Below are 14,577 nucleotides of genomic sequence, written 5' to 3' on the forward strand. Positions count from 1 at the left end.
AGAAGAACTTTCAGACTGTCATAAAAAAAGACAAAAACTTGAGTTATTATTGACCATCGTCCTTTTGAAATGATCTTCAGTGATCGATAAACTTCTGTGTTTAACATGTTTTATTTAATTGTCTAAAAACTGTCGACAGTTTCACAGTGAATGATCATTTACATCGTTAGTCAATCAATGGGACGCTCTTTGAAATGAATGAAAATCAAAATGGACCTGGTTAATCTGAATCTACAAAGTAACTATCAAAGCAGATTTCAAGTGTCAGTCACAGCCAATCGAAATCTGTTCGTATTCACACCTGACGCAGGTATGACTGCACTAAAAAAGGGACTACTACAGGTGATGTACAGTACCTGTGTGTCACCGCTGAAGCTCCCCCTGCTGACAAACTACAATAACTAACTTCCTAACTAACACCTGCATACTAGGATATAAAGATTAATCGTGAGGCAGTTAAAAATTGATTCAAAGGTGTCAAGGTTCACTTTGATACTCTGAAAAACTGAATCGCAGTACTTTTTTTAAACAGTAGAGGGCGCCATCTATTCATGCTTCTCTTGTTTGACTTCCTATGTCACTCGCTTGAGCCTCAACACCTGAAGAGCAGAGGCGGTTGGTTGTTACCTGGTAGTAACAAGCAGTCTTTATCATGGCAGCTGCAGTGCAAGATGTTGAAATTCACAGCTTCAGTCCACCTTAGTTTGCATATTTTCTCAGATTTATTCAAATAAATCCCTTAAATTCTTTTGAAACCACATCTCTGCCTCATCAGTGTTCGAATCTGTGTGTCTTAATTATTTACATTTGGAGTTTTAAGTTCTGTATTTCCTGAGGTGCAAGCCCCCAGGTGGCGTTGTCGGTTATTATTTGACATAAGATATTACCATTCACCAACCCTTGCCACACTTACATTGGAAGGAGTCATTAAACAAAACTGCAACTCCTCCTCCTCTCTTATGCACTCTGGCCTCGCTTACAAAACTGAAGTTGGGAGGGGTTGACTCGATAAGAACAGCTGCACTGTTATTTTTGTCTAACTAAGTTTCAGTTAAAAACATAAAATCAAGCTTGTGCTCAATAATAAAATCATTGATTAAAAATTATTTCTCTGCCGGTTATCTAATGTTTAGTAGAGCCAGCTTCAGGGTCCTAGAAGCTTCGGCTGCTAACATTTTTGGGACAGGTTTTAGCTCAAAAGGAATGTATGCTAAGTTTGACAAGTTTGCAAAATCACATAACTGCCTTTTGTTTCTTGACAGAGTCCCCTTTATTCTTCTATTACCTATCATCACAGAGATTTTGGAACCTACTGACGTGCAGGGCCCCGGCTTATCCTGGAGAGAGTCATGACTGCTGATGTCCTTGCAGCCTGGACCCAAAACACATCAGTTTGACCTCTGAATGTTCTGCATTTCATCCTTATCAAGAGCTGAGGAGACAAAACACCGGCGGGGGGGTGAGAGCCGTGTCGGAATGGGCGATGGTAGGCGCCATCCGGTGTTTATGGGAGAGATAAAGGGAGAAGGGCGGGGGGTACTTTTAAATCCAGCATTGACCAGCTCTTTCATTTGGTCAGTGAACTCCAGGTGGGGGGAGGAGGGAGATGATGATCTGATCGGGGTTTGAGGGGTCAAGGGCAGTGAGACTTCACAGGTGTTGGTGTTGGTGAGGGGGTCGAAGGTGGATGGAGACCCCTCCTCTTGGTTCCGATGTCTCTCCGCTTTAGGTCTCTCCTCAGATACTGGCAGACGTGATTCTTGACAAAGGTTTCCATCATGCTGTGTTTTGTCTTTCTTGAAAGCTGTTTTCTTTTGTCTCATGTCCTTGGCGACAAGAGAGAACTGATGGTTGAGGCAGGAAGTAAAATAGGTTAGAGGTGAACAGTTTCACCCCTGACATGTTCAGGCAATATCCATCTGCCTTAAAAAGATGTCTGTGTTCCCAGAAAATGTTAAAATTGTTAATAAAATTCACTGAATGGGCATTACATGCAGTTGTAAGTCAGTTATTCAGTGCCAACAACCTGCTGAATCTCTCCTCTGCTCTTCTGACTGGTGGTATGAGGCCGCTGATAAACACATCCACATCCAAGGGGCTGACCATCCTCAGCAGACCAGTGAAGTCCTGTTTCAAGACTTCAGATTGTTGTTTTGTGACGTCATTTGACCCAATGTGTAGTATGACATTCTTCACAGTCGGGTGTTCAGCCACAATATGCAAGATCCTTTCTGCTAAATCAGAGACCATATCTCTGGGAAAACACAGTACTTCTGTGTTTTTACCGCACATCCTTTGTACATCTTTAACAACAAAGTCACCCACAATCAGAGTTTCAAGCCCAGATTTTTCAAGACAGATTTTACTGATTTATTTTCAGGAAGTAATATTCCACCAATTTTTGAAGATGCTTTTCTTGAAGATGCATGTAAACTAAAGGACGATTTAGAGAGAAATATGGGCGGAGAAAACTATTCACCAAATTTATTTTTGAATTATGATATTACCTTGGAAGAAGTGAAAACTGCGATAAATAAGTCTAAACTGAAAAAAGCAGTAGGTGTGGAAGAGATCCCAAATGAAGTATTAAAATCACCTCCTCTTTTAAACATGCTTTTCTGTTTGTTTAGGTTTTGTTTTAAACACGTGGTATAAATCTAATATCAAACCTATCCCAAAGTCATCTAAGAATGACCCTAGGATACTACTCAATTACAGAGGAATCAGTCTTCTTAGAACAGTGTATAAATTGTATAGTAGTATTTTGAATGCTAGGCTGACCCAGTATCTGGAAACAGAGGAATATTTAGTTGGTGAACAGAATGGGTTCAGAAGGAATCGAGCCTGCATTGATCATATTCACACAATTTCAACAATTGTCAGGACAAGAATTGCAGAAAATAAATCTACTTTTGTATGTTTTGTGGATTTCCAGAAGCCTTTTGATTGGGTAAACAGAGTGCTGCTAGCCTTAAAACTTTTAAAAGCAGGTGTGGAGGGTAAATTCTATCAAGCTCTAAAATCACTGTATAGCTGCTCTGTTGCGTGTGTTCAGGTAAATGATTTTCAAACTGACTGGTTTAAAACCCCTTTTGGTGTTAAACAGGGTGATGTCCTGTCCCCTAGTTTGTTTTCTCTATATATAAATGACCTGGGGTCTCATTTATAACCGTTGCGTACGCACAAAATGGGGTCTGAAACTGGCGTATGCCTTTTCCCACGCAAAGTTTGTGATCTATAAAAACAAACATGACGGTAAAATGTGCACACCGGTAAGCAAACTCTGACCCAGACGTACGTTCATTTGGAGGCATGGGAAATTGGCGACACAGACGGTGAAGTGGTGAATTGAAGCCTGCAGAATGTATATTGATGTCTCTTCCACATTTTATTTCACTAAATATCAAACTTTACTGACAGATCCACGTCATCATAATCATTCAAACCGATGATTTTATTTAGGCTATAATCGTGCATGTAGTGAGCCTGTCATGATTTGGTTTCTTATTTTCAGAGTTTAGGTTTTCTTGTTTTTAGTTCTCATTCTTGTCTGATGGTGTTGTTTCCCTTGTGTGTTTTCTAGGTTAGTGTTTCATGTGTTATTTTTGTAACTTCATATCCTAGTGTTTCTTTATGTTCTAGTGTGTTTTGTTTCATTCTTGAGTTCTGTGTGTCTTCAGTGTTTCATGTATTTTATTTTGTAGTTGTCCTCAGTGTTTCTTGTCTTGTGTTCATTCCTTCCTCTGTGTGTTTCCCTCCAGTGTGATTGCCCTGATTGTCTTCACCTGTGTCATTAGTCTCACCTGTGTTTGAATACCCCTGTGTCTATTTAGTCTCTGTGTTTCTTCCCTTCTGTGTCAGTTCATTGTATGTTGTTGGAATGGCAGTTTTGCTCGTGCTCCTCTGTGGCGCCCTGTTTTTGATCTCTGTGTTTTTTGTTGGACTTTTGAAATTAAGTTTTGTTGCCTTTGGCCTTTTTGTACCAGAGCTGTTTCCAATAAGTAACTTTCATTATGACAATATATAAACATAAAATAAAAAAATCTAAATCCACCACATACATATTGCATCAGCGCCGTCTCGCCTTCATTATCCCGGACGGACCTCAGAGGACTGGACTTATACACTGATGTAGAGTTAAACATTAGACTAACACAAAGACCATAGAGCCTCCAGTTTTCATAAATATATTTCAATATCGTCCATTTACCATCAAGTGTGATTTTTAGTTTTATTAAAGATGATTGCATCAAGACGCACAGAGACACGGCGGTGGCTTCACACATTTCGCCTTCTCATTACTCAGCATGTCTTCATAAGCTACACATATTTATTCTGTAAATAATTCAAGTGTTGACATTAAGTCGGGGCATCTCTGACACGATCATTAGGCCTTTATATCCTCATAATTAGTCACAGTGCAGACAGAGTTTCCCACGAAAAAAAGGGGCCAACAATCAAATGTTTTATTTCGTTGATCAAACATTTGATTAATAATATGATAGAGTGAGGGAGAATGCTGACTGACGTGTCCTCTCTGCCACTATATGAAGAAATCAGTGTGGGTCCTGTAAACATGTAAACATTGCAGATATACTCGTGCGTAATGATGAACGGTGGATGTTTTGGCACATAAGACAGCGTGAATGCAGCAGCGACGTGGTGTCATTCTTTGACTTTTCTTCAGTTCGTGATCCTCCTGCTGCAGCAAACTACCGATATGTCCATTTTATCCTTCACTTCATTCACAAACTCCTCCGTTTCTGGGTCAGAAAGTTTTGTTTCTTTGTCTAATCTTCCGGGATCCAACACTGGAAACCTTTGATCTGCCCCCTCGTTTGGATGCATCTTCATTCACCAGCTGCTTTGCATTGACCGTTTATGGTTGAATGTGGGCGTGTAGAGGGCGGAACATGGGACTAATCTACGTGCGCACATTTCCAGGTGGATCGTGATTTATAAAGGGAACATTGCGTGCAGGTGTGCGTACGAACACCATTTCCGGGTTTCTGGCGCACGTACATTTTTAGTATGGATTCTACGCACTCTTTTATAAATGAGACCCCTGGCTCTTGAAATCAAGAATGGTAATTTAGGTATACATTTGAATGATTTAACTATGGGTACTTTGTTGTACACCGTCACATTGCGGTGATTGTGACGGTGTCTGTATTTAACACCTTTGAAAAGAACGTGCTAATCCAGGAGACCAGTGTTACGCACAACAGGCTGCTGTTATTGTAGTTAGGAGGAGACATAAGCACAACAAAAGAAGGCATAAAGATCACGTTTTACCAAACAAGTGTTTACATGTTTCAAATGACAGAAAAATAAATGGCATGCATTTATTTTAATATTCTAATCATTAAGGAAGAGAAACACCATGATGAAACTACAGGATATTGTTGCCATATATCCAAACAAAACTGAACATCCACAGCCTCTGCATTCTATAGAATTTCAACATTGACATTTATGTCTTATTTCCTTCTTTTCGCCAACATTACATTTTAAACAGGGATTTCTTGTTTTGCGCGTCTCTCCGTAATGCGCCTCCTTCTAAAGCCCGCTGCTGTTTTATGAATTTGACATACTGTCGCTATCTTCCCAGGCTGTAATATTTGTGTTGTGAACACAAACACCTTATTATTTTTTATTTTTGGATTTACGCTTGGATTGGGGCACCTCACCACTGTTTGTACCCCCGTCTTCGATACCCTTTTCCAGGGCATTTATGTCCGATCAGACACACGCTGGCCAGCTGTCTAGTGCGCAACAGCGGCGAGTGTAGAGCGCCCGGTCCACAGAGGACACAGCTCGCACCTCCTGCGCCATGTATGACACTTCATTCTTAAGATTAAGGGAAGAAAAGAGAGGCCCTGTTTAATGCCGATGTTTTCTTATAACCAAGATTTTCTTTGTAATATTCAGATTTATCTCCTATAAGTCAAAAGTATTGTGCGTTTATTTGCCTCTCCCACTAATATCTATTTTACGCTTGCAGTCATCCTGCTTTCTGTCCAAACTCTCCATGATGTAAACCAGTAGAACACGCAATAAACTAACTTAAATAGTACCGCCTCCACAAGGTTTGGACCTGTTGTCATTCACGCAAAACGCCCACCAACCAAACGTGCAAACTTTTGGAGTGAACTCGCAATTTAGTACTTCATATTGCTCCTTCAAACTTAGTATGGTTAAAAATATGTAAATCCATCTCAACTTATCAAAAGGAAAAGTTCAGTTAATTTTTACTTTCATATCGTGTCTCACCTGCAAACTGATTTGTCTGAGCATCCCTGAATGCACCAAACTCTAACTGCAGACAATTTGTCATTATTCCCATGACCAACGGGAAGCACTGTTAAGTAGTTTCTAAATCTTCCACATGGGGATTGTGGTCTCAGAACTTTTCCTCTGGTTGAATGAACTTTTGATGCATCAGCTGTGAAACACTTTGGAGTTAACTCTGAGTCATTGTCTTTTCAAACAGCCGACTGTTACAGAGATGTGAATGACTTTAAATTAAAAAAAAGGTTTATTTTGAAATAAAACATTTTTTGCTGTCATGTTTATGCATTCTTTTGTTTTTTTTACCTTAGTTCTACAATATCTCTCCTTCATCATGCGTTACAAGTAATTCATTATTCTCAAAGCCTACTCCAGTAATCCTACCCACTACCCACCATGCACTGGGAGGTTTCTAAGGCGACCCTCACAGTCAACAAACATGGCATAGAAACAAACCACAGAACAAAGTCACATTCAGAGAGACTGACAATGGTGAGCATATTACACTGAGAGGTTTTGGTTGTGCTCCTACAGACTGAAACTGGAAGAAGCTCTCACTACCTCTGAAGGTGAGATAATGAATCAGCACATAGCGCTGGAGGTCAAGCATATATATATAAGCTCCCCACACCTGGTCTTAATCAAAGCCAATCAGCCACACACACCTGACTCTGCACTGAGATGATTCCCTCCCCAACCTCAGTGAGTAGTGTGAGCGCCCTCACAGTTTGGTGCGCCCTTAGACAAGCTATGAAGCCAGATATTTTTGAGGGAAGCCGATGATTGGGTCTGAAGTGGTGAATAAAATGAAAATAATTCATCACATCTTTTTTATCTGTTTTACTGCAGGTACAACAGCTCTGTGGTGATGACCAGGCGGCTCTACCAAACCTGAGACTGATCGGAGGTGGTCTTTAGTGCTTGCTTTAGAGCAACAAAAATACTCAACTGTGCAATCAAACTGTTGTTTTTTATTTATTGATTTTTTTTTTTGCATGGTGCAAACAAGAGCTGTCTCCCTGAGGATGGATTCTCTCTCAGCTGCAGGAGGAAGTGTTAGAAGAGGTGACTGCAGCTTCAGCTCTCTCTGATTCTCCTTGTCTCCTCCTGCAGGACGTCTGCTTGTCTCTGGCGATGACCTTGATCATCACCATGGTAACATCTGCAATTTGATTAAGACTTTTCAGGACTTTTCAACTGGAGCAAAGTTCTTAGTGTGTGCACCAGGAAGGACTGCAGCTTCACACACTTACAGGAATTATCAGCTGGCTTTAAACACAGCAGATTGATTATTATTTATTTTTTTTAGCTTTGGATGTGATCTCTGAGGCTGTGAGAGCAACTTGTTACTTTTTCTCAGAGAAGATTTCAACATTCAGACAGTGAGGAGGGAGACAACAACAGGCAAGCAGCTTCAACAACTAGTTTAAGTTTTGTGAGATCATTTTAGGTCTAAATCGACTTACAGGTGGAGGAGATGAAACTGTTCAGGCAGTACTGGGATCAGGAAGCTTTCAGGGATGTGAGGAGCAAGAGGGTTAGGGTTAGTTATTTTTTTTATTGAGTTTTTAACGTGAACAGTACAAATCACTGCATGATGTACAGAATACAAAATATAAAGCCACCCATCCCTACCCAAACCCCCTTACCTCCCCGATCCACCACCCTCAGTCCCACCCCACCGCAATGCTTTTAACAACAATGATAGCATAATGTACTGTCTACACATATACATACATTTATCCACATACAGTTAATTAACACAAATATTCCAGGCATTTGCAGCTGCTCCTATTAAACCCCATAATCATCAAAAGTGATATGGGTCATTTCAATTTGTTATCCCAGTAACAGTGGTGAAATAGGCTATAAATGGAAACCACATTTTACTGAACTCAGCCTTTTTCCCCCTCATGGTGCATTTAATCTTTTCTAGTTTTAGATTGAACATTGAACTTCCTTCATTCACCTGGCATGGGAATGAGGCTTAGGATCTTTCCAATGAAACCGTATCAGACGACGTGCTAGCAAGCAGGTGAAGGCGATAACATTACTAAGATTTCCTGACCAAATAGTGTTTTCTGGTTTTACACTAAAAATGGCAGTAAGAGGATGTGGCTCAACTGATACATTGTAGGCCTCACTTAAAGATTTAAAAATGGTCTCCCAAAAAACATGCAAAGAAGGGCATAGCCAAAACATATGAATTAAGGTGGCCGGTGCTGATTTACATTTATCACAAGTGGGGTCCAGATTTGGGTAGATTTTAGCTAACTTGGCTTTTGTAAAGTGGAGACAGTGCACAATTTAAAATTGTATGAGCCCGTGTCTGCTGCAAGGAGACGAAAAGTAAACTTGTTTAAGAATTGCATTCCAGCACTCGATTAGAAGCGAGTAGCCCAAGTCCTTTTCCCATTGTTAAGTTTATCTAATGGTTGAGGAATAATTTCACAAATAGTTTCATAAATCTGGGAGATTAACCTTTTCTTATCTGCATTAAGAGATAGCAACTCGTCAACTGGAGAAGTTGGAGGTATGTTTGGAAAGAAGCTGTATTGTTTTCTAACAAAGTCCCTTAGCTGCAAATATTGAAAGAAGTTTATTCGTGATAATTTATATTTTATCACTAGCTGGTCAAAGGATGCAAATACTCCATCCAAAAAGAGGTCTTTAATATACTGTATTCCATTCCCATGCCAGGCACGGAAAGCCATGTCCATTAAAGCAGGCGTAAAAAGGTGATTAGACACTATAGGGGCCATTATTGAAGGGCTTTGTAAGCCAAAATGTTTCCTAAATTGTAATCAAATTTTAAGTGTGTGGATTGCCACAGGATTTTTTCATGGCCCGTTTTTTATAGGCTTTGGAGCAGACGAGGCGCAGGTGAAGCAGAGACTTGGTTTTGGTGCGTTTGCTTGTTCAAACTTTTTCTTTTCTTGCTTGAAACATAACCTGAGAGGATTTCTGTCAGCAGATGAGAAAGAGCTCAGCTGTTCAGTGGTGGAAACAGATTTTAGGAGGCGACAAACATTTAGATGACTGAGGAGCAGGAGGCCGGCAGACTTTTAAAAAGCAGCTCTCAGCAGAGGAGGAGGACAATCAGCAGACATGTTTCAGCAGAGCAGAAGGACTGCAGGTTGGATGTAAGAAGGAGATTTCAGGAGGAGCTAACGTCATCTCAGAGAGGTTGTAGTCAGAGAAAGACGAGGATGAGTTTTTTCATCCACCTTTGTGTCAGAGCTCACTGATGTTGTGCTGAATAGGAAACCATCAGGAGTGAGTTGATAGCATGGTGATGGAATGAGGAGCACTGAGGAGTTCTCTGAGCAGGAAGGACCCACAGTTTGAGTTTCTTAAACAAATCTCACAAGGAGGCTGAGGACTTTAAACCAAAGCCAGCTAGGCTAGCTGAAACGGTAGCTATTTGAAACGGTCATATGTTGAGGAAGAGATGGTCGGACTTTGTGCAGGTTTTTTAACAGAAGAGAAATACAGACATGTGAAGAAGCAGACAAAGAGGACTGCAACTTCTGTTGTTCCAGAGTCAGACTTGACTTAATAAGTGAGTTTAGGATGGAGAGATAATGTGGAGGTTTGATTGGAGGTTTTTCAGGTGCAGAGGAGACATGGAGTAAAAGGAGGAGGTGGAACTTATGATGCAGGAGGAGTCTGAGGAGGACAAACAGTGCGCACGAGCCTCTCTCGATCCGGTGCTTCTAGACCTCTGAGGTGTAATCATTCATTTGGAACGAATGATTTTAAAGAAAGTTCTGATCAAATCTGGTAAAGAGCAGGACTCTTTTACTTAAGAGCTTGGCAAAGCTGGTCTTCTGTGACTTACTAAGGCCCAGGACGCCTAGTAATGAGCCGTTGGGTCCGTGCCATTTCCCCTGCGCCCTGATGGGGAAACCCTGCACATGAACCCGTTTCAGGATTGGGTAGTGACCCCTAACTACCTTGGCAAAAGGCCTGTATTTGTGAAACTTGCAGTTGGCAAGATCACTGAGGGTCTTGTCCGAGCTCTCGAAGCTGATTGCTACATCGGCAATGATAGCTAGGGGCCCTTTCCTCATGAGGCGGTCAGGGACTCCGACTGTTCCGGCTGGGGTGGTCATTCTCTTCTCCCTATCTACCGACCAACCTCGGCGGGTCGCCTCGTTTGCGAGGAGTTCGCAGATCTTCTTATGGTTCCTGATCCTATTCTTCTGTAGCCCAGGGCAGGAGCTGACTATGTGCCGCATGGTCTCTCGGTGAGATTTACTCAAACCGGAGGCGTTCGGCCTGACTGCACAACCATGCATTGCTGATGCGGTCATCTCAGAAGAGACGCCGATTCCCTGAGATCTTAGCTTGCTCCATCTGTCAAACTCAGTGTGCCGCCACGCCGAGAAAGACACTGGGGGAGGATTCACGGTGAACAAATCACTCCCTGAGTCAGCTTCACCAATTCCAACAGCTTGGGCGAGAGGGTGGCAGCAGAGACCACCCTCGTGTACTCATCCCCGAAGGTCAGCATCAGCGACAAGCGGTGGAGTCTAAGGGCTGGAATGAACGCTCCGAGCCGAACCAGTCCCAGCCCGCCGTCACGAGCCCTCGAGTACAGCAAACCGCCCACGGTCAATTGCTGCAGATGGAGCCAGGCCTTCACCCTCGAACGAATGTCCCTGTCACAGACGTCCAATTGGGCCTGACTCACATCACCCAGGTCAGCGATATATGTCACCCGGGGAGGACATATATTTTGAGGAGATCGTCCCGCTGCGTCAGCTTCAGTTTGGCCTCGGAGATCTTCTGCAGGATCAACAGCATCTTGCTCCGCAAATCCAGCCTAGCAATAAGTGGGTTTATCTGGATCCCCAGATAAGTCACAGTTTCACCCACCCCGACCATGTGGATAGGGGTGTCAGCAATGCACCAGGGTGGGCAGTTGTTGACAGAGATCTTCGTCTTGCCTCTCTTTTCAATGAGAAATCCATGGCTCTTTGCCGGGTTGACTCGTAGCCCAGACAGTTGGCAAAACTTATTCAGAATTACCAGATTCCTGGACATGCCGCCCCACGAATCGCTCAGAAGGACTAAGTCGTCAACAAAGGCCAAGGATGACACTGTCAAGTCCTTAACAGTTACCCCTGCCCCCCTCTCCTCGAGCAGGCGGAAAAGAGGGTCGATTGCCAAGTTGAAAAGCAAGGGAGACATGGAGTCCCCCTGCTTCACTCCTCCGTGCAATCTAATCTTCCCGGTAAGGCCGCTCTCCGACTTGATCCTAGTAAAACACCATTTATAGGAGTCGGTAATGTAGTTCCTGAGCGTCTCATCAACCCCCCTGTTGTCCAGCACCTCTGCAAGGTGTGCATGACACGCCGAGTCAAAGGCCTTTGAGAGGTCAATGAAGACACATGCCAGTGAACTGCCATTCTTCTTGCACAGGTTGATGAGGCCATCCACTACCACAACGTTCTTGGAGCAACCAGGGGCTGGTATGAAGCCCCTTTGGCGGGGGTGCAGGGTGCACACTTCAGTCAACCGACTAGTCAGAACGCTGGACAGAGTCCTCAAGATCATGGAGCTGGTGGTAATTGGCAGCCATTTCTTTATGTCCCTCTGTAAAGAGCCATCCGAGGACTTAGGGAAAGGGACTGCGACTACCCCTAAGACAGGCAGGAAGACGGCCGCTAAGGACAATCGCATTGAACAGATCAGCCAGTTTGACCCCCTTTGGGTCCCACTTCAACAGATCCACCTTCCGGATGCGATCGGGCCCGGGGGCAGAGCCATTGTCCATTTTCTTCAGCGCCCTCAACACCTCCGCAGGTGAGAAGGAGCACTGAAGTGGTGCATTGTCGGCTGCAGGGAGGGCCTCAAACTGACCCAAGCCCTCTACCCCTGCCCCACACCTTCTTGTAAGCGCTCACAATGACTCCCTTATCGATGCTGCAAGCGACCTCCTCCACACCGTCTAATATCCACCGGACCGAATATGCGGACCTGTCCGCAAGCAGCCGTTCCTGGGTGATCTTATAGAGAGGACAAGCCCTGCCTTTCCTCCCGCCCTTCCCCGCTCTCCGCTTAGCTCTCAGCGTTTAACGTTGAACAGCCATGTAAGGGGTCCTGAAGCTCCGCCGCTGGAGCAACCTTTGGATGGCCCACACATAACTATTGATGGTACGGATGTCGGTTGAAAAGAAGCCCCGCCTGGTGGTAGCAGACTGACCCGCCTGCACTAGGACCGGAGCTAAAGCGGAAACCGCTGGGACTGCAGGTGTAGGAGCTTCGAGGTCTAGAAGCTCGGCGTCTAAGGTGTTGGAGGGGACCAGGATGACTAACACCGAAGACTTACTAAGCGTCCTCCACCTGGCTCTAATCTGGGGACGAGTCCGGCCTACTAGGTGAGAGACAGCCTCATCCAGGGCCGCTGCTGTCTCCCTTTTCACCGTTGCCAAATGGGATAGATATTTGTCCTTGGTGTCGCTCCACGTCAGCTTGGAAACCCATTTACTGTTCGTCGCCGTCTGGGAATCCCAGTTATATGCCACCGTTTGCTGGACCTTCTATGGTTAGAAAGTCCTGCCTTAGTGGAGAACGACCAAGAGCAGTGATCGCACCCAAAAGCGCCTGACGAAACAGTCCGAGGTTTCCCTCGGCCACAGCCCGACACAACCCCTTTTTTTTAATTTTTTTTTTAATTAAAAAGTATGTTAACATTAACTAAACATATTTTTCCCCCTATGTGATGACGTCAAGTCGGGAAGTCAGCACCTCATTCTTTTCTGAGTGACGAGTTGTTTTTCCAACTTGAGTAGGTGTTCATGTGCATTTTACAACTAGGAATCTTGTTTTTCCGATGTGTCACCACCTGAATGCACCATTAGTGGACAGCGTGTTTAAAGGGATACTTCAGCCATTTGCATTAAGCTTTGTATCATTAGAAACCTGGTAGTATTTTTGAATGGTCGTGCATCCCGCTAACAGGCTCTATGGAGAAAGCTGATAATGCCGAAAAAAACTGATATGGATGAAGTGGATTTTGAAGGCCTGACTGTCGGTAGCGGTGTGGACGAGGAGCCGGGGCCGGCTCGAGCTGGGGTGGACTGGTAGTGTCGGTGCTCTCACTGTTTGTCTATGGACACAGACATAGAGTCTGTTTTCTGACAGGAATTTCCAAGATGCCAATTCCTTCTGCAAGAAATCTCTGAATCAGTTGAGGAAACGGCCGTATGTGTTGTAGTAAATGTCTGTGAATAGAGGACCTTAGTGGGAGTGGCCTGCGTTGCTGTGCATTCTGGGAGTTGTTGTGTTTCATCCACATCAGCCAAAAAGACACATTTCTACATATATTCAAAAAATGAACTGACACAGAAGGGAAGAAACAGAGACTAAATAGACACAGGGGTAATCAAACACAGGTGAGACTAATGACACAGGTGAAGACAATCAGGGCAATCACACTGGAGGGAAACACACAGAGGAAGGAATGAACACAAGAAAAGAAATACTGAGGACAACTAGAATTGTTCAAGAATGAACAAAACAAAGTAGAACATAAAGAAACACTGAAAAACAAAATTAAAAAAGACCATATCATGACACCTAGACTTTTGAATAATACCAATAAAGAAATATTTGATCGTTTTGATCAGGACTGAAGTTGATCAAAAGATTTAACCCAAAAAAGCAGAAAAGCAATTAATCTGTACTATTTTTATAGCAGTATTTGGAAGTGAACATTTTTGTCCTTGACTAAAGAGGGTAGTACATTTTAAATCTGATGCTACACAAAAACTAATAATGCATCAAAGTCAATATTTTGTATAATCTTTGACATATCCAAGACTGATTTTTAAAAAATCCCCAGCCAACAAATATTTGTTATATAGAAAATAACTTCTTTATTATTATTATTTTTTATAAATAACAACAGTGATCAAGTAATGAAATTGGCATCTAAAGGGTTAAAATCCTCAAAATGATTGAATGTTTGGTAGTTTTGAGCAGGGCGGAAGTTGTTTAAGAGATTTATGCAGAAAAAAGGAACAAAAAAAAAGTAATCTGTTCTATTTTTATAGCAGATTTTTGGAAGTGGACATTTTTGTCCTTAATGACTTAAGAGGGTAGTAAATTAAACTGATGCCTGAGGGTTTAAAGTGTGTCTTATACAGCAGATTTGACGGTAATAACAGCTTATTTCAAGGACCTTCATATAAAGTGTTACCCAAGAAGAACTTAGACTGAGGTTCTGTCTGTGTTTAAACAGATGTCATGAAACACTTTAACCAGAGCTGTCTCAGT

At 42.9% G+C, this 14,577-nt stretch overlaps 2 protein-coding genes across 2 annotated transcripts in view; one reads left to right on the top strand and one right to left on the bottom strand.

Annotated features, from left to right (window-relative positions):
* The window catches only part of LOC136181101 (NLR family CARD domain-containing protein 3-like), a 785,212-nt gene that overhangs the window by 147,245 nt on the left and 623,390 nt on the right, over positions 1–14,577 (bottom strand). The gene's annotated exons all lie outside the window — the stretch shown is intronic.
* Positions 1–14,577, top strand: part of LOC136181122 (NLR family CARD domain-containing protein 3-like) — a 236,446-nt gene that overhangs the window by 59,405 nt on the left and 162,464 nt on the right. The window lies entirely within an intron of this gene.

This window comes from Labrus bergylta, chromosome 2 (genome assembly GCF_963930695.1).
Source record: "Labrus bergylta chromosome 2, fLabBer1.1, whole genome shotgun sequence".
Classification (NCBI taxonomy): Eukaryota; Metazoa; Chordata; class Actinopteri; order Labriformes; family Labridae; genus Labrus; species Labrus bergylta.